Here is a 27,082-nt window from a genome sequence, read left to right as displayed (position 1 = left end):
GAAATGCTATAGAAGTCTATATATATATCATATTTCGTTAAAATAACACTTTAAATTGACAGGTCTTGGTAGTTCTTGGTAGGTCATACTAGTTGACGCAATATGGCCATTTGTGACGCAATGTATGCATTAACTCAGTTCGTTTCGCGAACGCGAAGCTTGTCGATTATTTAACATTTTTGATGTCTATATCGCACTAAAATTGAGGTTTTATTGTTGGAAATGCTATTAGAAGTCTATATATATCATATTTCGTTAAATTAACACTTCAAATTGACAGGTCTTGGTAGGTCTTGGTATTTAGGAGGACTCCATGCTGTACAGTCAAGTAGGCCTAGGCAAACACGGTAGCATTTATAGCTACAATCTCTACGTATTTGGGGTCAATTTAAGGTCAACCTGGATTTTACGAATCTCTTGTTTTACGTACGCCTTTTGGTCCCGTACCGTACGTAAAATGAAGGTTCTACTGTAACTGGTAATAAAAAAACATTGTTTTTAGATGTTATTTAATATACAAAAACAGTATGTTTACTTTATTTAACATAAACGTCATCATAGTTTGGTGTAAAAAAGGTTGTCATATCTACTTTACTGTTTGTTTCTCAGTGGCTTGGAGGGGAATTCTTGTCATTTTTTGATGACTGGGAAGAACAAATTTAGAATTTAGAGGATGCCACACCAGCTATGAAAAAAAAGATGATTCTAAGCCCACAAACCACCATTGGTATACGCTTATGGTAATGCTAGTATTTTTTATTATTGTTGTCATGTATGCTTATTATGGTTCAGGGTCTTATGGTTTAGGTCTGTTAACATAATATTCTACTTTTTTTTCTCAGTTCGTTTATTCGTGCAGCTGTCACAAAACTTGCTTTCATCAGACCAGGGAATAAAATTTATCCTGAGTGACAAATTTAACCAGGACCCCTTAGAAGAATACTTTTGTAAACAGCGAGGTATTGGTCGCTCTCACGACAACCCCTCTGTGGAGCAGTTTGGGCACAACATGCTTGTGCTGCAAGTAGCTGGACAATGCATCCGTGCATCCAAAAAAGCAAATTGGATGCAATACCGTTACAATGCAGAAAGTAAACAAAATATCTTCAGAATTTAGTACTTGAATTAGTATTTTTAATTAATCCATTTCTTTTCGCAGAGCCTTTGTGCCAAATTAAATATTTCTGTTTTTTTAGCTAAAAATAACCCAAAAACCAAATTTGAGCAAATTTGAAGAAAGTAGGGTTTAACCCATTGGGTGATTTGACATGGAATGACCCGTGGCAGACAGTTTCGTGGGAAAGAAAAATGATGTTAGCCGACGTCCCTATGATCAGCACACCTGCAAACATTTGTCTTCTTCTTGCACCTTGTCGCCAAAAGTTCAGTTCTTTTTAACTAGGCTACTCTGGGAAGTGTTTCTCAGATATAGGCTTAGCATTAGCAATGTAAAGATATCCATATTTAATTTTGAATTTGAAGAATCGGGTGAATGAGTCGGCGGAAAAAAGTAAACAAATTCCCAATTGCATTTCCGCCAAAAGAACTGCATTGTGGGTAATAATGACCTACATTCATAACGACCGCACATGGATGGAACCAGTTTTATTGGAGTAAAAAATTAACCTGCAATGCAATCTTTATTTATAAACAAAATCGATTTCCAAGAAACCGTTCTTTTTTTTTTCTTTTTAAATAGAAACCAGACCCTAAGGTTCTATATAGACAACATGCATTGATGGAGTGCTGTAGTCAACAAAAACTCACCGCAAGCCTGAAAGTACAGAAAGAGTATGTAGCCAATAACGAATGAAATGAAGACAGTCTCCTGGCTATTTTAGAGAAGATGGCTACTCCACAACTTCAACAATATTACCAACACCTTCAAAGAGATGCTGTTTCAAATCAAAGAAAAGAACTTGCTTCTATAATTGTGATGCTGGAGTTTGCCAAAGATGAAACTGTGAATGAGAAAATTGCACAATGAAAGACTTGAAATTCACAAAGAAACTATTGTGTCAGAAGAATGTTATATCTCACAGTCAGCTTTTTATTAATTATTTAATTCTGTTATTTTATTATACACAATTAACAAAAGTGTAAATTGTAATTTGATTTTATACTCTGACGACAGCGTTCTTTTACTATCTGGAAAGAACTCATGCCTAATAGCTTCAAGACTGAGTTCAAGATTGTCGGCCTGTAATGGCTCATTGACAACAAGTTATCCCTCCATATGGGAAAAACTGAGACCATGTTATTGGGAACCAAACATAAATGAAAATGGTCGGGATTTTAAAGTATATACTGTGATGAAATCCCTATAAAGACAGTGTCAAGTCAAGTCAAGTCAAGTATCATTTATTATCATTTGTTTTAGGAAAAACATAGAAATTCTGTTTGCTCTGTTGGCGGAGCACAATATCCAACGGACACAACACAAACTCAAAAACAAAAACATTACAATCAACATTACAGTCAACAATCAAATACAATCCAAAGTATACTGTATTAATGGTATACTTTAATTTCTTTAAAGACTTGTAAGCATCTTTTCTTAGAGAAAACAAACGAAAAATTTCTTTGCTATGCCCTCATTCAAAACCACTTTGACTACCGTATTTTCCGGAGTATAGGTCGAGACTTTGTGGGAAAATTCTAATTTCAAAATCGGGGGGTCGACTTATACTCCGACCATGCGATTTAAAAAAAAATCAGGCCGAAAAAATTTGTTCAAAAGCCGTCAGCTGTCAAGGCCTAGCTAGCAAAGTCAGTGGCCTATCATCAATCACTCACAGAAGTTTTCAATTTAATACCTACATTGTACAAAATAATACAACTCCAACAAATACTGGTCAATAAAATATTAATATATCACAAAGACTCATTTTGATGTTTATATTACGCTTTTAAGATAATTAAGAATAAATAGTTTTCATTTGTGTTTTATATGCTTCGTATTCACTCGCGAAAACATCGTTAACACACACCACAAATGAACTACACGACGTTGGGAATGTCCATGCAGAATGTTTGTTATTGCGCGATATTTTCATCTATACACATGCGCAGTTTGTTTGTTTGTTCGTAATTACAATTACTGCGTATGTCTATTCATAAAATAAATTCTCCTTAGTCGGGCACGTGTACATTTACAGATAACGCGATTTACAACTACTCGCCTGTACAATTTAATAAGCCTCCTAACGGAAAACTCGTTTTGATTTATTCGAGTGCAAAAAAAAATAGTGAGATTCATCCTTAATGAAGGTCCTCGATTGCATAGCTTGGGGCTTGTGTGTTGATGACTCAAATAAAATTAAACACTGTGCACAAAATACAGTATAGAAATGTAGCATCATATCTTAGTAATAAAAAAATTTTTAAAATACAAGAACATTGATTTTTTACTTTATTTAAACATCGCACAGCCTGCATATTATACTTGCCAACTTGTTCAGTGGGCAATGGGTGAGACATTAAATTAAAATTGTATATAGCGCCCTCTATGTATTGTTATAATAACTCAAAATAATCGTGGAATACGCCCTCTATATTTTCAAGATTTAATCCCATAGTTTTTAATACGTCTTGGTACCAAAAATGTGTATTATGTAATTATGATTTTTAAAACAGAAAATCCTAATAATTGTTATTATAGGAAAGTGTTGTACCATTGCGTATAAAAAAACAAATCTAACAACACTTCTTGTTTATAAAATATCATAAAAACACATTCTGCACATTTTTTTTTAAACGTATTTTATTACGCTTTTATGATTTCTACGATTTTGAGCTTGAGCTCATGATTACTACATAAAACAGAGCTTGTGGAAAGCTGTGAACCCGTGTTATAAAGAGGCTTCCAAAGAGTCCCCAGAAATGAAGCAAAGTTATCAGAACTCTGATAAATAAGTTTGATATTCCAGTCACTGGAAAAAGGAAGTAAGTTGGAAGATGTCAGATGCTACATACGACTATGTCCCTACCTTCTACTCCCACAATGACATTTCATGGCAAAGCCCTACCGTAAAGATGTAGCCATACTTTGGAGCAATGGTACTAAAGAATACATGCAGAAGCGATTCCTGCAACGTTATGACATTGAAGGAATGTCATGCTTTATATTGTCAAGATAATCCTAACCATCCAGTTGGGTTATCAGCATTTTGTTCTCTCAGACCAGCACATGTAATAAGTCTTGCACAGGATTTTCCACATAATGTTTGTATCTGGAAATATCATGAAAACATTGGGCTTCTTCTCGAATGCATTAAAAAGAATGTGTCAGACAACATATCAACACACTTTCATGACTTTATTGACACTGTAGTATGCGATCAAGAAAATGAAGGATGCATGTTTGGAAAATTGAAGTTTAAAGTTTGATGAGACGTTTCCAGAAAAGCTGATCTTGAAGTAGAATGGATTCAATGGATAACTAAGATAGTAAAACATAATACTCTACAAAAATGTATTAGCATTATAAAGAAATAACTTCCAGTATTCCTCGTTCACACATATATCAAGAGAAAGCAAAGTTTTCATTTTGAAACCGAGAAAGAGAAAGCTCATGGTCAGCAGGTTGTTGTGCAATTGGATTTTGCAGAAAATTATGCAATCATTCAACAAAATGAGATTCAAAGTGGACATTGGAATCATGAACAGGTAACAAAATTCACTGGGTGTGTATATATTGGCTACAAAGATGTTAAATCATATGCGATAGTCAGCGATGATTTGGTTCATGGAAAATATGCTGTGGCGACATTTCTGTATCAAAGACGTGAAAGAAATCTGTCCTTCTTTTCGAATGGTGCAGCCAGTCAATTAAAGAAACGATTCCTCTTTGAAAATCTAACCTACTTCAAAGGAGATTATGACATCGCAGCAACATGGAACTACTTTGCGACAAGTCATGGCAAAGGCACATTTGATGACATTGGTGGACAAGTTAAATGTACAGTATGGTCTTTTCAGCAACCAAGACCGGATCTTACATCAAGGATGAACTGTCCTTTGCTGCAAAAAGCATCCAAACGAGCAACTGCTATAAAGGTTATATTTATACCTGCTAGTGAAGTTGGTGATACAGTAATAAGCAAATTCTTGATGAAAGGTGGGCAGATGTGAAGTCGTTGCCAATATTCAAATTACTCATTCAGTTAAAACTGCAAGAAAACATATTGTACAATATGCAACATCCAACAGTTACCAACAGTTTGCATTTACAAATGATGCAAACACTGACATACATGCAAATGATACACCATCTGAAATCATTGCATCTGCTGCTGTATTAATTGATGATCAGCGTCCTACCCAATGTGGACACTTTGTTCTCGTAGAATACTTAAAAGAGAATAAAGTCAACAAATCATACAAATTTGTAGCATTAGAAATACATGATGACATCTATGTAACAAACCTTCACAAAAGTGATAAGTTTAATAGGTAAAGTATTTATTGCTAAGGATTATACAGATAAGTATGGTGTGATTGCTAGAAATCAAATCAAAATGTTGCTACCATCACCATTTATGGATAATAGGGAGAGATACATATATTAAAAGTTGTAGTTGTTTTGTGACTGTGCAATTTGGTAATAGTCATTCACTCTTCATAGGGTTACACAAAAGACACATTAAGATAAAAATTCATGTCCATTTTAGCATCTTTCTGTTACCAACCCAATTAATATTCATCATTAATAAACAAATGGTAGCTATAAATAAAATATCTGGAAATTGAAGGTAATAATATTAAAATATAATAATAATATTTTGTTGATATAACTAATAGCATTTTTTGTGATGCTCACATTTAAAATGTTGTATTATGAGAAAAACTGTCTTTCCGTTTACCGTGGAATTGTGTAGTGCTATTAAGGTAATTTTTCCTTCAAAATAGGAAAGTTAATTTCGAAATAATGTTTTTCTGAACATTTTTTATTGATACAGATAACAAATCGGCCCTCATGCGCGAGACTCACACATTATGTGTAAGAGTTGGCAGGTGTAGCATATACTTTTCTAGTTAGGTCTCACAGCTAGGCCTCACACTAGCTAGGTAGGCTAGCCTGGCCTACTGCTGTAGATTAATTTAGGCCTAGCCTAGCTAGTGACCACTGCATGCTGGAAGTTAGACTTGCCCCAAGTCTGTATTATCTTTTTTTTTTTTTTATTTGTTTTTATTTCGACCGCGATTTTTGTTTGAAAATACAGACTTGTGAAACACGTATAGAAATCGATTTGCAGACCGCAAACCTCCGATAAGAATGACGTAGGTTATCATACCGTATTTGGCTATATGGGGCGGGCGGTATGTAAATATGGATTTCGAATCAACCAATGATCATTTTGTTTCAAAATGAAAGAGATCGAGTACGTAGGCCTACCAGTGCTTAATGTACGATCGAGACTGTTGAAATATAAAATAGTAATGCCAAGTTGTTTTGTTTATTAATTGTTTAGTCCTTGGCCTAGGCCTCTTTCGTAGGTCCTACTCAACTCGCACGTATGACCTGCCAAATAAAACGCCAATGAAGTAGGCCTACATACCATCGGCACACAACAGGGCTACACCACCACACAGAACAGGACAGGGTCTGGGTGGGAATTAAATCAAAATTATCTGGCGCTAGTTCCGTTTCGCACCTGTCGTTTATTTCGACTCAAAATTGGTTAAGTAACTTTATCGTGAGTACCACACCTTAGAATTAGGCCTCAAAAATACTTTTACGAAGGAGATCACACAAAAAGTAAAAAATGAATCCTTTAAATTGATGAATTTACAGACGTGTTTCTCGCACATCGGTTCGTGAATTTCGCATACTCCATGTTCAATGTTGTTGTTTCTATGGAGCGCCAAAAGAGCAATCATAATAGAGGGCTAAAAACTCAGTAAATTTCGTATATTTAATGCATTTATTGGTGAAAATTACGTTCAATTTTATCATATTTTGTCAATGTCAATGCAACAAAAATATTACTGTTGATACTGTACATGGTTTTTGCAGGAGCTTTTGAATGAATGAAAATCGACAAATTCATCATCATATTACATGTACTGTAGTGAAGTGTAGTGTAGGGGTATACCTTAATCTAAATACTATGCCTCTTAGTCTTTCTCTTAGGCCTAGGGTTGGTTGCTATTTGAAAACAGCAAATTATTAGCAGTAAAATGTTACAGCATTTTTATTGACAAAATGTATTAAAATTAAACGTGTATTTCAATAATAAATGCATTAAAAGAAGACGCATTCCACTGAGGTTTTAACCATCTATTGTTGTTGCTCTTTTGGCGCTCCATAGAAACGAAAATATTGAACTTCGAGTATGCTAAATTCGCGGCGGCGAACGGTATGCGAGAAACATGTCTGTAAAATCATCAATTTAAGGATTTATTTGTTACTTTTTATGTGATTTTTCTTCACAAAAGTACTTGTGAGGCCCAATTTTAAGGTGTGGTATTCACAATAAGTTGCTTAACAATTTGGAGTCAAAAGGAAGTCGAAATAAAAACAGGTGCGAAACGGAACTAGCGCCAATTATCTCCGCGTAATAAATGATCCATTCAATGTTTGATTTGCGGAGAAGCTAGCCTATCATATATCAAGACGAGTTTTCATGTTTCAAAGATCCCATCAAATGTTTACCAGACTACTAGGCATATAAAATAATTTCTAGCCTTCAGAACTTTCATAAATGTACCCAAGTAGGCCTACACATTGTCTAAATGTAACATAGCGCATGCGCATCATCTTAGTTGTTGAGTCTTTGAAATTCTTAAATATGAATATTTAAACGGTGTACGAGAGAGTAGCCAATCGCATGCAGCTGAAACTAGTCAACCGGATAATCGTATGCACCAAGAATTCTTGGTGTCAAACCACGTGACTTGTGCGTGTTTCCCCAGACGGAGTATCCAAAATCAAGTAGTATACGTATTTCAATTCAATTCATCGACATTTTTACAATTAATGAGAAAAGCATGTGCCTGAAATTGAAGAATACCTAAACCAGTGGGTAATTGATAAACGGGCTTGTCTTTCACCAGAGCATTGATAAAAGTGGTCACAAACCCATCGTGCACAATCCGTGAACTTCATGGCAAACCCCAGTTGGTGTACAATGTTTATGTGCAGACACAATTTATGCGTGCACCAAAAAACAAAAATGGCACAACTTCTAAAAGACATGGAAGAAAAAAATTACGTCAAATTTCAACGGAATATTATTTGACTTGGACGAAACGCTCTAGTACTTTGACATTACCGGAAATCGGAAAGTCAGTAGGAAGGGGAAAAACGATTATGTTCAAAACAACTGGCCATTAACCCTTTCACTGCGGAGCATTATTCCCACCTCTGTGCGTAATATATATTTAGGAAAAACATGATATTTTAATTAATTTAAAAAAAATACTAATTGAGATAATTGTGTAATTATTTTTGTGGTGTGTAATCGGCAAAGGGTTAGTCTACAGTTAGGTATAAAAAAAAAAGTAATTTGCATATTGATGACGTCATGTGACGTCATTACAGGTATTTTGGATTTCATGTTTTTTGTTGAATCGATGATAAAAACTATATTTTCTATAAGACATTCTTATGGAATACGTTTTTCCAACTGGATATTGATGAACATACGTATAACAAATACAAAAATATTTAAAAAAATTGAATTATTTTTATTGTTTTATAAAAATTATGCACAAATCAAAGTTTTGGGGCAAAATCGTGAAAATAATGACATTTTCAAAAAATTCACTATAGAACAAAAACTAACTATTGTTTCAGAAATTTTTTTTTTGCGTGTTGTGATAAACACCATGTTGCCCTATTGGGGCTGGTAAATTTGTGTTACTTTCAAAATGGCCACCATTACGCTACTCAAAACAACTTTCCAAGATAGAAATACTATTATATATACAGTGTACTATACTATATATAATATAACTATAGAGGGCCGTTTTTTTTCCTGGAAAAAAATTTTAATGACTTGCAAAAATATTCAAGTTCATCAAAAAAATACAGAGGGTGCTATATATTATAGGCAAATACGATTAAATCATTGTTTTGCCCATACCCGGTATTACCGGGTATACGTATTTCAATGACGTCTGTTTATACCCGGTAGTACCGGGTATACGCAGTGAAAGGTTTAAAAACAGCAGTTGTATTCGCATGCATGGCCAATGGTACAAAATTAAAACCAATCGTCAAGAAAACTTGAGTGGGCATACCGATATTGGGTTATTCCAGGAGGTCTGACATCCATGGTTCAGGCTTTGGATGTTAGTACAACAAGTACCATTCAAAGACAATATGAGAAAAAAATGGAAAGACTGAATGGCAAATGGACCAAAAACATTTACACCAGCAGGAAATACGCGCGTTGCACCATTGCCTATTGTATGCCAATGGATAGCATGGTCAGACAAGCCTGAAATCATAAATAAATCATTTAAAAAATGCTGCATAGTATGCATTTGATGGAACAGAGGACGATATTGTGTCGGAAGATGAGAAGGACTATGTTCTATTGATTGTTCTATCTGATACTATAGCCATCACAGAATCATGGACCAACAAGAAAATTAATAATTAGGTGATCATTTAGAATAAAATGATCACCTATTGTTATTGTACAAAATCTTTATTAGTTCGTGTGATTGTAGTGGATAAATTTTTTTTTTTTTTGTATTATTAGTTATCCGCATTCAGCGGATAACTCCTTGTAACTGTCCTGTGTCTTTTTATTTGGCATTATTCTTCAGTCTTTCTCCCTCACTTTTTGTGCAGAGCGTATCTCTAAAATGGGTAAACATAACATTTCATAACTTTGTCAACATATGGATATTTACGTGAAGTTGTGCACCTCCTATTTTTGAATGACGTCAGTGTTGCGCAACATGACTTACGCGCGTTTTTATGAATTTCGCGTATTTAACATAAATCGAAAACCATAAACAATTTAAATTTAAACTTTGCAAAAGTTTAATTTATATCAGGCGCTAACTTTCTGTTGAAAAAAAGTTGCGTGTTTTACACAAAGTTACGCGCGCACGCGCATTTAAAATTTCAAAATGCGCAAAATTAATTTCTAATCAACTTTCTACGCATTTCATGTCATTTTAAGCATGTAAAAAATTCCCACGCGTGCGCAAATTTTTACGTGTGCAGTGCGCACGTAGCATTAAAAACATATATTTTTCGCGTGATTTCTTCTACACGTTAATATGTTGTTGCTGAGATAATTTCCCTCCGAAATTGCTATATTATAGTGTTTCATTTTGATACCGTCGCCATGTTAAAAATTGGAATAAATGACGGGACCCGTAATTTCGCCTATCCTACACTGTATTAATATGTATACAGATTATACTATGTATACTGTAAATAGTATATGACACAAAATATACAGCATTTAGCACTAACAACATATTATACTCTTCAGTTCATGTCAATATGCCATAATCTTTTTCTGTGTCCAACGTATGACGTGCACGTGGCGTTTGTCGTGCGGATAACTAACTCGTCAAAGTGACGAGTTTCATGTCTAGTTGTTTTCTTTGTTGTTATTCTTCTTTCTGTACACTTTTTCTGTAACAATTATCTCAAAAAGTTAAATAGCAATGATCTAAAAAATTACAGTAGTAGAATTTCATGGCTGTGGTATGTCCAAAAACATTGTGAGAAACTGGAGTCCAAGGTTGATTTATTATCTAGTGAAATTGATAATATGAAATTAACTAATAACAGTAGTAGCGAGCAAGTCGACTACGAGAAATTAAATAAACTAATTAGCGATGAAGATGAAGCCATCCAAAAAGAAAGAAAAGCTAATAAGTTAGTATTTAGGGGGTTAACCAGAGAAATTGAATTAAGGAAGTATGGGGGTAAAGTCTTAACAGAAGTAGAACTTGTAGACCATATTGTCCATAATGTGTTGGGGCTCTATTGAGAATGTGTACAGGATAAAACATGATGAGGGTCCAGTAGTGGTATCCTGATTGTCACTGTCCAAAGATTTTGAGGGAGGCCAACAAAATGAATAAACTTAAAGGATGGGAAAAGGTCTTTATTTCTCCAGACAAGACAACACGGGAAAGAAATGATGACTTTAAGCTCCGCTGTGAGGTAAGAAGACGACGGGCCAATGGTGAAAAGAAAAGGCGAGTTGAATTAAGGGAATCAAAAACCTAGTATCCATACAGAAGGACAATTATTTGGAGTTAGAAAGAAAGAAAGTGCGAAAGCTAGACGAGTTCAACTTGACAATATCGGAGGGACCACAATAGAATGAATAGTTTCAGGTAATAATGACAGAATTACCTGTCCCTTCTATGACAAAATGGATGCAATTCTTGGGATAGAGCTATGCAAAAAAAGTAAACATGACCTCGATCCAATTGTGCTTCTGCCTAATGAACTGAATTGGGGTATATAATGGCATCATTCATAACGAACGGACATGGACGGAACCGGTTTTCTTGGAGTAAAAATTGAGTTGCAATGCGATCTTTACAAACAACTGCCGAAACCGGTTTCCAAAAAACGTTCTTTATTTATTTTTCACTAGAAACAGACCCAGAGATCTGTAAACCCTCTTCTGTTATATTATCAATCAATACAAGTCCCTTTGAAAAATTGAAGAAAAGAAATGACAGTGGGACTGGATCTTTACTTGATTACCTTTCTTGATTTAAATTACAGGTACAACAAATTTGAAAACTAAATATCATTTTCAAGCCATTCCTAAATCGGTAAATCAACCCTAATAAAATAAAATAGTAAATAAAAGTTCTACTTACTATCAGTCAAATCACTATTAAACTGAATTTGATAATCTTTATATTAGAAGAAAAGACTAAATATGTTATATACAAGTGTACTCCTCTCTTGATATATGCAAGTGTACTCCTCTCTTGATATATACAAGTGTACTCCTCTCTTGATATATGCAAGTGTACTCCTCTCTTGATATATACAAGTGTACTCCTCTCTTGATATATGCAAGTGTACTCCTCTCTTGATATATACAAGTGTACTCCTCTCTTGATATATGCAAGTGTACTCCTCTCTTGATATATGATATGCAAGCGTACTCCTCTCTTGATATACCGTATATTTCGGTGTATAAGTCGCACTTTTGACACGCAAATTTGACCTCCAAATTAAGGGTGCGTCTTATACACCGAACATAAATGCCTCACCACACAGATTGTACATAGGCCTAGGCCTAGGCTATCGTCACCTCGTTTGCTAGGCCTGAGTAGGCTAGGCCTAGCTACAGTAACTAACTAACGTAACGGCAACCTGCTTCTGCCTAGCCTAGGCCTAGTTTTCAAGTCATTTTAGCATGATGTTATACTAAATATGATGAAAAGATTTGTTCATTATGGCGCTCCGATAAAATTTCATTTGTAAACGTTTACGTCGTACGATTGGAATAGTATTTATTTATACAGTAGTTATACGCACGATCGCCGTACCCCCCAAGCGCAAGCCCTTCTTTTGGTGGCCACATAGTGTACGGTATTCGACTAGTATATTCTCCAGGTGATTATAGCATGGACCTAGCGTACACACTTCTCGGATACATAGATACTAATCGAATACGATTGTCCGTGAAAACATGCGCCCTCTCGAAATGATCGAGCGAGGCTAGCCCACACACGTGCGTGTTACACACACGGTCATGCACTCGATGTTGCGGCGAAACTCATGAATAACAAGTTAGAAAGAACTTGTTGAGGCTGGGCGCGGCCGAGCCTAGGTAAGAAAAAACCTAAATAAAGGACGCCGTTGTAGATATAACAAAATATATTATCACAATAATATTGATTACAATTTAAAAAAACATTGTTTTGATGAAATATAAGGTGCGTCTTATACATCGACGATATAAAAAATACCGATATTTTACTCTCAGTTGGGGGTGCGTCTTATACACAGGTGCGACTTATACACCGAAATATACGGTATGCAAGCGTACTCCTCTCTTGATATATACAAGTGTACTCCTCTCTTGATATATACAAGTGTACTCCTCTCTTGATATATGCAAGCGTACTCCTCTCTTGATATATGCAAGCGTACTCCTCTCTGGATATATGCAAGTGTACTCCTCTCTGGATATATGCAAGTGTACTCCTCTCTTGATATACACAAGTGTACTCCTCTCTTGATATATGCAAGCCTACTCCTCTCTTGTTATAGATTTATACTTGATACATGATAGCCAGTGACCTTGATTACCTACCTCTGACCAATGTTTATGAGGTGTGGTATAAGTCCTTGAATATTTAATTAGATTGGAGCTGTGGTACTGTGGTACTCCATTACACAGGTAAAAGTGTACACTAGAACTATGAATAACAATTTAGATATAAATGAATCTTCTTTTGTTGAAAGAAGACTCATCTCTTTGTTAAAATATTATTCCAGGCTTCTATTAGCTGTTAATAGTTTATGTTGAATGGTTCATAATTTTCCTATCTTGATTTTGATTGGTCAATTACTTTTAAGTACTCCAAGTACTTTAACACCATAAATCTTGACACCATAAATCTTTTGGTATACCCAAAATGTCTGTTTTAATAAACCATAATTGCTTTTTATAATTATATAAATATAGTACAGTCACATATGTAAGGAAAACTAGCTCCAGCTTGATATTTGTGCCAAAATAGATTTTATTGGCTGAATTCAAAAAAGTTAGGTGCCATTTTTTTCGACCACTCCTTCATTCCATACTAAACTTTGTCATCCTTGGTATCATCAGATAGGGAAATCATTGTATCCCATTACATCTATATAAAAAAATGCATACAGTAAAACCTCGAAAAGAAGCCCATGGGCTTAAACCTAGAAAAGAAGCCTTCCTCTAGTACAGTTTGCAAAAGCCCCCTGGGCTTCTTTTCAAGATAGTATGGGATAGACTACTATACTGTATTAAGAATGTAGGTTTATTAACTGAATGTCAAAGGAACAAAAATAAACAATACAAACATGTTTGTGATGCAGACTGATAATAATAATTAATATGTATGATCGTGTTTATCATACATTTATTTTACAGTTTATTGTCGTCCAAATGGTGCTTTGATTGCATCTTATCAAGAAATAAATCCGCTATGGCCAGTACACGTCGTTCTCATTACGTTCTCTGTGTTTTATTATATGCCATTTAAGATATAATTACATCTTAAAAACCAGCACATCATCCTGAAGCAAATATAAACACTGTGCAATGTATCAACGGATGCAAGTTTATGCAGTTTGACGATTATTTACCTCTAATCATTCACAACTTGCTAGGCCTCACTGTGCATTGCTCTACACACCTGCACACAGCAATTAATACCGATGTCCACCTTTGTTATGAACAATGGCTGGGCATTCAGCCTGAAATTGCCGGCCTACTCGATTGTAGACGCTGTAGGAACAATGGTACTACTCATCTCAAATACAGTGGTGCCAGAGTTCTATACTTTTCAGCTAGATCTTGTGTCTCAACTTTCAACCTACGCTTATCAAGTGTGGCGACATCGAAGTCAATTCCGGACCAACGATCGGCCAACATGTTTTGAATTCCACACGCTCTACCACGTCCAGTCATCAAAATCAAAACAATAACAACAACACTCCTAAGCTCTACTATCAGAACATTAGAAGCATAAAAAATAAATTAGATGTATACAACTCTGAATTGCAAGGTCATCTTTTAAATAATTCATTTGACTTAGGGTCTGTTTCTGCTGCATAACGCAATTTAACCGGTTATTTTAAAATAGATAACAATAACAAGACCGCGTTTCTACTCAATTTGTGCTCCGAAATAACCGGTTAAATTTATGGGTGGTCGTCGAGCAAAACGTCATCATTACCCAAAATGCAATACACTCAGACGGAAGTAGGAAGTTGGCTGTTTGTTTACACATCGACGTCGTCAGTACACACGTGTGTATATCGCCGAACATCTTAAACATGTTAAAATAAAAAAATGTTGTGTCCAGTTCTACAAGTTTGTTTTTTGTAAAGCCTACTTACCATCGCTAATAAAATTAATTCTCATGGCGCCTTCAATAACATGGGGAGGGTCGTGCAGTGCCCGATCGCCTAGGATAATTTTTATCTAGTCTAATTCCTCAACAAATGCGATGACATACGGCCCTTTCCACGTGAACGACTGTTGTCTTTCGCGAGCGCGGTCCTACAAAACACCAAACGGAAAGAAAAACGAGACTCAGAATGTTGCAATACCTACCAAACGAGAGTAGATAATTGTTTAATTAATTATGAAAACCCAACTTTTATAGCAAAAATCGTCCAAATTTATGTTAAAAACGATGAGTTTAGCCACAAAAAACTTAAATCAAACGAGAGTATCAAAGTCATAGAATATCGCACGCACATAGTGCCTTTAATAGAATAATGAGTATTGAACATATTTCGTATATTTATGTACTAACATAAATAATAACACATTTCTATGCTTAGTAAAATCATATTTAATATATTATCAAAGGCTCTGTTTTCGGTCGATGTGATGTTTTTCTAAAAAATTATATTATGTAAAACAATCAAAGTAAGATTGTTCATTGTTCTCCTATTAAAGGCACTAAGGGCGTGCCATAAATATGCTCGTTTGGATTCAGTTTTTGTTACTAAATTCATCATTTATAACATAAATTCGGATGATTTTTGCTATAAAATCTGGGTTTTCATAATTAATTAACCATTATCTATTCTCGTTTGGTAGGTATTTGCAAAATTCCGAGTCCCTTTTGTTTCCGTTTTGGTGTTTATAGGACCATACCCTTCGCGAGTGTGTATTAACGCCTCAAATTTTTTAGCTTCGGTAGTCTCCGTTCTCCCCCAGAACTCCACCCCGAATTCCTCTTTTACTTTCGCAAAAATGCTCTTATATATCTGTGAATCTTTTCTATTGCCTGCCATCCTTCCCCGTACTTTCTCTTCCCCCCACAACTGAATAACATATCTTGTGATTTCATTCATCCACATACATGTTCACTTCATTGTTCGACTGTCAAAACCACGAGGAAAACACACATCGTACGCGACGGTATCTGAACCGGGGTCACAACTGTCAATCAAATAACCGTTATTTCGTGTTGCAGCTAAGAATTGCTCAGCGATAACCAGCTAAACGGCGTTCTAACACCGATTTAAATTGGTGTTTTTAACCGGTGATTTTGCGCTGCCTTTTAACCGGTTACCACAAATTTTTCCTGTTTCTGCTGCCAAGAAAATGGAGTTCATTTATTCACACCGATTTTAATTTATTCACACCGATTTTAACCGGTTATTTTTTATGCAGCAGAAACAGGCCCTTCATTTGTTTCTCTGAAACATGGCTCAATTCATTTGTTTCAGACTCAGAATTATACTGTCCTGGTTTCACCATACATAGGAAAGACAGAAACGATGGTAGAAGGGGAGGCGGAATTATGTTTAAGTTTAAATCGAGACGATTGGACCATCTTGAAAATAAAGATGTGGAATTTACTATGGACTGAAATCAAAATGAGTAAAAGTAAGGTTGTACTTATCGGAGTCGTTTATAGAGCAATAAAATAAATAAATAAATAAATAAATCTTGTATCTTTTTCTTGTCTGTTTCGTTGGCAAATATGTAAAATCGGCAGGGAATTTCCACACCTCCTAAAAACAGTATCCATTTTCCTTCTGGGGCCGTTCGTTCCATTCCAGTTATTTTGGCTTTAAGCTGCACTACTGTCCTATCTTTCATCAACAGAGCTATTATCTGAGAACATGTCCAACATCTGCACCATTCAACGAACATACCTTGATTGCATTTCTGGCTAGACTTTTCTTGTTTTCGGGTTCCAGTTAACATATCATTTCTTCGTTTATTTTGTAATTGTACTGAAAACCATGGTGTCCTTTAATTCTAGATGAAACAATTGCCACTTTGTGGATAGGACTCGGTGTAGCCATTTTCATACGCAAGCGCATAGTGACGTGCCTGCACTGCGTAATTTGTCAAACGTGACAGTAAACAACACGTTGTGTGTGTATTTGCTATTTTTCTTTGCTTTTGCAAAATGGTAAAGTCGAGGAAAGTGACGTATACTCGAGACTATAAGCTTAATGTTTTGCAGTGGCATAGCACTAATGGCAATTGTGTTGCAAAGACTGCAAAAAGAATTTAGTATTGATTGTAAGCTGGTGCGAGAGTGGAAAAAGAAAAAGGACGCAATTGCTGCAATACATTCAAAGAACTGTTCGTTCGTTGGCGTGCGAGTTCAGAAATGTAGCCCTTAATGGTTCTGAAAACAAAGAAGTAAACGTCGAAGGGTTGGTTGGATATGAGACACATCCACGTCAAACAGCGAAAATGGGACATTAAGTGTTCCGAGAGCCGTTTTCATTGTTTAAGTTAGCCGGAGCCTTTTTCGATTGGCTATAAATAGAAAGTTAACGAGCATTTCGAGCGACGCGAGTTCTGACGTCCGTGTTTTATAGGCTGTCTAAATTTCCTTTTTAACGGGTTTATATTAAATTATATTGTTGTTTGATTTATTTCTGTTAATAAAGAACATTTATATTAAACAAAAACCACAACAATAGCAATTTTAGTTGATTATGGATTAATTTATTTGAATTCTAAGATAAACGTCTAAGCCAAGTGTAAACGTAAACAAAGCGAGTCATACGGCGAAAACAAAAAAGTGAAAACTAACTAATTTGTTAAAATAGCTAACATTAATTTGCAATTTTTAAATGAAATTCTGAAAACGCTATAATATAGTCTTATATGCATTTTCAAAGATTTCCAAATATAAGCTTGGGGTTATTTTTCAAACAAATTCTATAAGGAGTTGAAGATAGTGTATTTTGAGCGAAAGTGCGGTGCGCGTAGGCCTAGGAATACGCGGCAAGGCTGGAATACTCGTTTCCTTAGGCGACGAGAACGACGGAAAATGCGCTCCATCACTGTGCTCTCAATTCTAGTTCTTGTTAAGTGGATGATGCAGAATCTTATAATATGGGCATATAAATTTTAAAATAAAGTGCTCAACTTTCATTTTTCTTATAATTATGAAGATTAGTGTGAAGTGGGGACTGTTTGCATGCCTGAACGGCTGACTTGGTAAAATACTGAAAAATCAGTCAATTAGTTAGGCCTAGGCTAATTAATTAATGTACACAGTATATAATGTCATATTTTTATGAATAGAGCTAAAGCTAGTAGGCTTACTAGTAATCTCATAATAAATCTGTTAATGTCACCTTTCACTAACATATGATTGATTTAAGTATATGCTGAAAATGTTTACTTTTTATCGGAGCTAAAATGAAATTTCACGGTTCCCTGCTTTTTATTATAATAATGGAGCAATAAATGAAATACAAATACACACCAATTAACATTTTAACTTTTAATATTATCACAAATTGCACCTTAAAAATCAGACAACAAGTTTTCTACATGAACTTAGCTAACATTTTTTGTACTAAGCCTAATCTTCAAAAGATTTACTATTACTGTAGTAGTAGGCCTATTACCATTATTTATTTGCCGATTTGAAATGTACATTTAAACTTTATTAAACTACTGCACAACAACCAACCGCCACTTGAACCTTTAAATAAGTAAATTAGGATAAGTTAAAGTTTTTAAAAAATAAATGTCTCTTTGGCAATACATCTATAAATATCAATAATTACAGTATTAATAGTGCTTTTTGACATTATATGCCAGAGGTAAATTAATATGACTCATAAGAAATTGTTGTTGCTTTAATGCTATTTGTATTGAAGTATGTAGAACAATCCTCTGGGGTCTGTAAAAAAAACAAAACATTCAATTAATAATAATCATTATTTAATTATATGTGTATATTTATTCTTATTTTCTTAGGCCTATAAACAACGCGCGCCTGACAATGAACACGCGCCAATAATGCACGCACTACCCCACTATTATAGGCTAAAGCCTGGCTCTCCTACTGTATTACTAGGCCTAGACTATATTGATTTATAAATAAAACAAAGAGGCTTTGTAGAGTTTTATGATTTAAAACAGCTTTCCTATATATTATATGTTGCCCTTATTAATTTACAAAATCACATTTTTTATCTTATGGCGTAAAAAATGATTTTAGCTACAACCATGTGTTCCATTTTCAATAGTGAAATACCCAAGAAGGCACATGTTTAAGCAGCCATTAAAAAAAAATAAAAAATAACCCCAACGAGATTTTTTTATTAACTACTATTGAAAAATCAAATATTCAGAAACTATAAAACCCACCTTCTCAAAAAATTGCGTTGTTTTATTACAGCCTCAACAAATTAGACAAAATTTTAACATTCGAATAGCCTAAAATTGTTTAAAAAACATCGGTGTAATTCACCCTTGTTTCACACAAATATAATGGGTTCGTCGATTAAAAAACAATATCACGTGGTTCGTAGATGCCTCGTCAAAGGTTTTCATGAATTATTCATTAGTAAATAAAACCAAAAGTTCCAATTGGCCAGTTTGCAAAAACCTAAGATTTACTTTTCAAAACAAAGTTGCTTCCGGGTAATTGTCAACGCTGTCTCGTGTGCAAAAACGATTCGCTGCCGATAGAGGGCTCACTACTTTTTGTCCCTGGTGAATTGAGTGTGGAGATGCCATCATCGACAGACGACACTCTTGAATATTCCATTGTGGATGATGACGACGATGATAACGAAATGATTGTATTTGACAGTGAATCATGGGACTGTTATTTTGCTTTTTATATTGTTTTTTAATTGGTATATTCTAAAAGAAGGCCCCTCTACAGTTTGCAAAAGTACTCTCGAAAAGAAGCCCATCTCAAAAAGAAGCCCACCCAAGAGCACTAAAAAAAGACCTCTTTTCCAGGTTTTACAGTAGTTACATAGTTATAAATAACAATAAACAAGTCAAGTGACCAATAAAGGTCAAAAGGTCAACATTTAATTTTCTCAAATACTTTACTGTTTGGTATCATAGGATAGCTTTTTTCATCTAAATACAGTTTTACTAATATCTATTCGATTTTCCTTAGTTTTTTTGTCATAATTTTCCAATTACTGTATCATACTTAAATAGTATTAAGATATATGTAATAAAACATATAAATAGACAATTATGACAAAGTAGAAAGAAACATTCAGAATAAAAAAAAGCTATTCCAATGATACAAAACAGGTACTTGGTGAAATTGCATGTTGACCTTTATTGATGGTCACGTGATTTGTTTTATTGCACAATAACTATGTAACTATGCGTTTATTGATATGGGTGTAATGGAATAAAATGATCAGTATTACATTCCCTTTCCAATGATATCATGGATGACCAACTTTAGTGTAGAACGTCGGCTGAAGGAGTGGTGAAAAAAATGGCACCTAACTTTTTTGGATTCAGCATCTCAAGAATAACAAAATTAGGTAAAAAATCTATTTTGGCACAAATATCGAGCTGGAAGACATCCATTACTAATATGTGAATTCTTTGCCAGATGTCACAAATACTAAGGCTACATTACACTACAGCCTGTTGAGACCTACAGAGTGATGCTTTTGTATTGTACGCGGCGTACAACTCCATAGGCCTGGACTAGGAAAAGATTATGGAAGCCACCTCGCACGACACTGATCTTTTGTTCATTACGACAGCTCAAGGTACAGGTTTAGTGAATGACGCTTACCGTATATTTCGGTGTATAAAAACTAGGCAGAAGCAGGTTGCCGTTACGTTAGTATACTGTAGCTAGGCCTAGCCTACTCAGGTCTAGCAAACGAGGTGACGATATGTACAATCTGTGTGGTGAGGCATTTATGTTCGGTGTATAAGACGCACCCTTAATTTAGAGGTCAAATTTGCGTGTCAAAAGTGCGACTTATACACCAAAATATACGGTACAATACAAGTTTTACCTCTAACCACTCAAATTTACTCTTGCATACCACAAATCAGTGACACTTCAGTTTTAAATGAAAGCGTTAATTAGTTAAGCAAATTTGAATATTTATCTGTTATGACGTTTTATAACTTGAATTTTACATTTCTGGTATTTTTATTCAACTTCAGATTTTTATTTTCATGCTATAGCAAAAATTATCCACCGTATATCCACCATCTTTTTTCACCTTTTATTAGGGAGTCACCAGACATGTTATTACATTAGGTTAAACTACATAACTACCGTACTGACGCGGGTATAAGCCCATACTCGGGTATAAGCCCACCCCCGACTTTTGACTAATTTTCATGAGAAATGAGGCACTCGGGTATAAGCCCACCCATTAATTCGAAGATCTACAGTGTCGTAATACATTATTTTGTATTTGGCGACGTCCATGCACCGACGTTAGGCCATATGAGGCCTAGCGGTCCTGTTTTGTTTACACTCCATTGCGGTCGAAGATCGCTTCAGACACGACGCTACAAGTCGCCAAAACGGAAAACCACTATTTGGTATCGGCTGCCATAAACAAGCTTATTAAATTTCTTTGGTACATTTCTATTTAACAAACATTGTATACTTGCTTTTAAAGCATTCTGCTTGATAAATTCTTGTTCAATTGATGTTTAAAATAAGATATTCTACGATAAATTACACGAACTAGGCCCTAGCCTATAAGCTTAATTTCCGACACTACACCTCGTGTATTTAGAGGCAACGTCGTACACGTGAGGGCGCTCGCTCGCATGGTGGAATACACAGTGTACATGTGCTGTTTTTGATGATCTGGATTTTTGGATCCTCGGGTATAAGCCCACCCCCCAAACTTGACGTGATTTTATGTTCAAGGGGGGTGGGCTTATACCCGCGTCAGTACGGTACTGAAAAAAAGTCTTCCTGGTTTTTATGGCAGAATTTTGCCAAATGTTGTATTTGACCATATTAAGGGAAATTCATGTTTTTTCATCATTATTTTTATTTAAAATTCATGCCTGTACCTGAGCTTTTTTCCATTCTATTAGCAATCAGGTGTGTCTGGGACCAGCTTCCAAGACTGTTGACAGATGCTGCAGTCCTAGAAAGCCGATCAGCCTTCATTAGAAAAGTTCATATTCATTTTGTTTCGCTGTAACTTTATTTTGTCTTTGTCTTTTATGTGGAAACTGACTTTGGGGTTGGGTCAACCAGCTTAGTTACAGTGATTAAGTTCACTTAGGTTGACCCTGGTCTCCCCAATTTCAGTTTTTTTGTTATGTATATACCGTACTCAAATAGACCAAATAAATAATGAAATGAAATGAAAAAGTATATTCCTTTAACAGTGGGAAAGCCACTTCGCGTTTTGACCGTTAAATCGTGTAAAATCGACTTACTTCCGCATTGACGATTTTGAAGCGCCACCTATCGTTGAAAACTGAAACCACGATTTTTCGTCGCCTAGCAAATAAGTGCTGTTTTATTTTAAGCTCTCATGAATATTTAAGAACCGCCCAACATTACCTATTATGGTAAAAGCATTTCCTAATAAGTATAATTGAATAACCAATCGGTTTCCTTCAAAGAAACCGAAGCTAATACAATACATTCGGCGACTGAAGTCGGGACTCGTGAAATTTATAAATATGGTACGATTTGACTACTGTTTTGTTGTCCATTTTCTGAATAGTCGGAGGTGCATCCCAACAAATTAAAAAAATTATAATCAATTGTTTTATCAAGAATAATATTAGTTTAATCGAGTATGATATATTTCTATCCTGTTCAAAATTTGTTGGTGTATTCTCAGGCCTCGAAAGGTAGGTAAATTTTCTAGCTGTGAGCGTGGTTTCGGCAACGCGAGACACGTGTGTCAATATAGGCGATAGCGAGATGTGTGTTGTACTGTGTTGATGCTGATCCGATAGTCGTTAAGTTGTACTGATTACGAGTATCATTGGTCCTGGCCGGCCTAGCCTGGTGATCTGATCCCCCCAAAAAAATACTTTTTTTCAATCAGTATTAATATTATTATTTTATTTTTCATTTATTATTTGATTTATTAGGCTCAATAGACTGATGCCTAGCTAGGCTACTAGTAGGCCTAGATTATATAAATAATAATACTAGTAAATACTGTAATTTAATTAATAAAATACAGCTTCCATTTGCCTTACTTTTATGTCATAATTATATATCAGGCCCGTATCCAGGGGGGGGGGGGGGGGGTGCGTTGGGTGCAGACGCACCCCCCCCAAGTCCCAAAAGGTCCACTATTTCCTCGGTTGGTATTTTTTCTCGTCTTGTTTAACTAAAGACAATATCATTATATATATACAAAATTTACATTATCAATGGTATACAAACAAAAATATGCTAATATAAAATGAAAAAATACCGGTAATTAAATTACGGAATCTGAACGGACTACAAACTCGATGTAAAACATGCGCAGTCGATCATGTGACGACAAGCAATAGCTTAGCGCTTCATGTACGCGGTAAAGTGTTTGCTGGAGAAATACAGACAACTTAACCGGCGGTAAAGACGTGTCTGGAAATACAGACACTATCGAATACGGCGCCTAAACAAGGGAAGGCCAACTCAGACAGCGTCGTCGGGGAGCCTAGCCCCGTTCGCGTTCACTTCATATAGCTTCAGCGCCTAGAAAACCACGACATTCCATTGACCGTGAGAGTACGTCAGAGGGCTAATATGCACTTTTATGCATTCATTATTGCCAGCGATCTAACTTACTACTAAACATTAGCTAGGTACGCACTTGTCTGGCGGTATCCCTTTGTACGAATCGTTCAACGTTGGGTCGAGACGCGTGATATCAAGTTTCATCCAGGGACCAAAATGTGTAATGTAGTTATTTTCCAGACGAAGTTTACCGACGGTTACCGAAGGGAACACGTGTACTTTTTGTCGGGGAATATAATATACAGTAAAAAGCGTTCGCGTTCACTTCGTAGCTAGCTTCAGCGCCTAGAAAACCGCGACGTTTCATTGACCGTGAGAGTACGTCAGAGTGATATTATGCACTTTATATGCATTCATTATTGCCAGCGATCTAACATACTACTAAACAATAGCTAGGTACGCACTTGTCTGGCGGTATCCCTTTGTACGAATCGTTCAACGTTGGGTCGAGGCGCGTGATATCAAGTTTCATCCAGGGACCAAAATGTGTAATGTGTTATTTTCCAGGCGAAGTTTACCGACGGTTACGTCGTGTACTGCGTCGACGTACGCTACACTACAGCAAAAACGAATTATGTTAATTGTTCGTTTGTTCACCAATTTTTTAATTTACAAGTAACCTTCTGTACCGTGGGGCATCTAAAATAAATTTTTCATCCATTACTAAACAAAAAAACATGCCATTTTCGCTTAGCCAACATTATAGCTATAGTTATTACATTTTCAATATCCTGTATGTCATGAATTTCTCACCACTCGGAAGTCCAGATGGTACCCATGCATACACCTGGGAGGAATAAACTTTTTTCCCCGACTGAAAAAGGTCTACGCTTGCGTTTTTTAAGCCTCTAGGCCTGATGTTTCCAAAGTATAAAATGCAATTTTTTGAAGACCTGCAGCTCTAGTTTTAAACATTAATCTTAGCTCAGCCCCAACAATAAAGCTGGTCATATTTCGAAGAACAAGAAGTACATTTTCCGGGACCTAACATCTCTATTTTTCAAACATTTCTTAGCTCAGTCACAACCCATGATAGGGACTTATATATTTTTTTTCATGTTTTGAGGTATAATAAGTCCAATTTCCGGGACCTCCAACTCTATTTTTCTAAATTTTCTTTGAACTTTTATTTTTTAAATTGAAAAATATGGATTGAAACAGTCATCGCGCATCGTTTTTTTGCACGCAGTATTTTATTTATGCATTATAAAAAATGGAAAAAATGGCTACCCTAAATCTGATTAAAAAGACCTCAAATGACGCTAGAACGCGTTGCTTCCGGGGGCTTCGCCCCCTGGACCCCTACCGGGAGCCCTTGGCGGCCCCTGGCCCTCAGCCTAGTGATGCTCGCTTCGCTCGCATAGCCCCCTCGTCGGGGAATGTACCCCCCGCGTCGGGAAGATCCTGGCGCCACCCCTGCTGAGTTGGCCTCATCATGAAAGCGTTAAGTTCTGGTGTTCATCGTTCAACTAGCCCAAGCCACAACAGAGAGTCTTACATCAGTCTTTAGAACGTCAAATAACGCCAATTTTTCCAGGGCCTTCGGCCCCTGGACCCTGACCGGGGCCCTTGCCGGCCCCCAGCCATTGTTGCTCGCTTCGCTCGCACCCCCCCCCCCCCCATTATAAATGCTGCATGCGGGCCTGTATATACAACCAGACATTTATTATTTTTTCTGACACTTTCAGGAATCGTTGATGATGCAGAGTTCTTTGTCTTTGTGACTTCAAACTGAGAGTGAAGTGGATAAAAAGATGACACCGGTAGTGTACCTACCGACATTGTCATACTCAAACTATAATTTAATTATTTAAAACAAAATGTTGAATTACAAATATATATATATGTATGTTGCAGAGGATTTAGATGAATTACAATACAAATATTTATGTTGAATGCAAACCTACTACACTATACTCTGTAAATTATGTTATTGTCATGTGGTAGACCTTAAAAATTGAATATTTATTGTATAGCCTATTTTATATTTTATTAATACTGTATTAGTTTAATATTACTATTAATTTATATTATACTCCATGATTATACAGTACTACTAGTTTGTACATGTTTTTACCCAAAAAAAATGAATAAATAATTTGTTATTCAATCTAATTGCTTGTTTGTTCATCAATAACAAAAAAATTGTAAGCAAGTATATAACAGTTCTTGTTAGCCGCTTATTTCAGGTCATATTATTAATATTAGCTAGGCCCGACGCGCCCGATCACAACGTCACTAAGTGACTTTCCGCCCCTGGAACAATCACTCGCTAATAGGGCTAGGCCTCGGACTCGTATAAAAGCTATTATAATAGTTATGATAAATATTCCTCAACTAAAATGTATACTGTGATAAATAAACAAGTAATAATATACGTTGTATTGGAATGTATTATTTATATGAATTCTTATACGCGGACAATTATAAACATCGCGTATATCGTTCGCTATAAATAAATTCATAAACACGATGACGATGTGTTTACAAAATGGCGGTTTCGCTAGTTTTCGATGGAGCAAATAGTGGTACCTTTAGTTTGAATAGTCGGAGCTGCATCCCAACCACCGAATTTTGTATCTTAATATCGTATTCTGTAGATTATTAATTTTTCTAACAGGGATTTTAAATTCAGGACTGTTCAATTTTTCTAAATATTTTATTTTAATGATTTTCTAGGGTACAATTTCGGAAAAAAGACATTGGTTGATTTTGCCGTTAAATTACAGATTATCGTTTTGTTCAAATACATTTAATTTTACATGACAATATATTAAAACCATTTATGAATTTATTTCACTAACAATATTTTTCCGATAATCAGCTAAATTTACAAATATTGTGTTTTTCCAACACCCTAAAATTTAGCAATTTTGAACTAAATTAGAAAAGTAGGGCGCCCTCTCCGAGTCGAAATTTGACACGATTTGTCGACTGGCTGTCCCACTGTTAATGAACAGGCCCTCTTGCTGACCTGTGTCTGTTCACCTTCCTTCCAACTAAAACTATCCTTAAAAAATAAAACATTATCTTAACTAACCTACCCTGACTCCTGATTGGCCAACAATATTCCAAGTAGTTTGATAAGTTAGCCTTTTTCAAAAATTTAGACAAAATTACTGTTAACAATTTGTCTGTGGCTTTTTTTCTAGGCCACATGGTACCATGTGTAACCTGTAAGGACTATAACTAAAGGTTACTGGATAATAACTTCTATAGTATGAGTTGTTATCACACAAGGGAAATCAGACATACCTTAAGATGGAATTTTCAAAATTTAGATTTTCACAAATACTGAATTGACAAAATTTTATTTGGAAATTTGAATTTTTTTATTTACAGATTTCATAAATAAAAATAAATCATAAAAATATAAATTATACATCTTGCAGGAAATTTAATAAGGAATATTTGTGTT

At 35.4% G+C, this 27,082-nt stretch overlaps 1 long non-coding RNA gene across 1 annotated transcript; it reads left to right on the top strand.

Moving 5' to 3' along the window:
- The first annotated feature begins 602 nt into the window (after positions 1 to 602).
- LOC140054611 (uncharacterized) lies at positions 603 to 2,475 on the top strand. Its single transcript, XR_011846537.1, has 3 exons — positions 603 to 740; positions 843 to 1,091; positions 1,700 to 2,475. It is a non-coding gene; the product is annotated as an uncharacterized lncRNA (long non-coding RNA).
- Positions 2,476 to 27,082: the final 24,607 nt, after the last annotated feature.

The sequence above is a fragment of the Antedon mediterranea genome, chromosome 7 (genome assembly GCF_964355755.1).
Source record: "Antedon mediterranea chromosome 7, ecAntMedi1.1, whole genome shotgun sequence".
Taxonomy (NCBI): Eukaryota; Metazoa; Echinodermata; class Crinoidea; order Comatulida; family Antedonidae; genus Antedon; species Antedon mediterranea.
The sequence above is the reverse complement of the archived record's forward strand: the minus strand, read 5'-3'. Positions and strand labels throughout refer to the sequence as shown.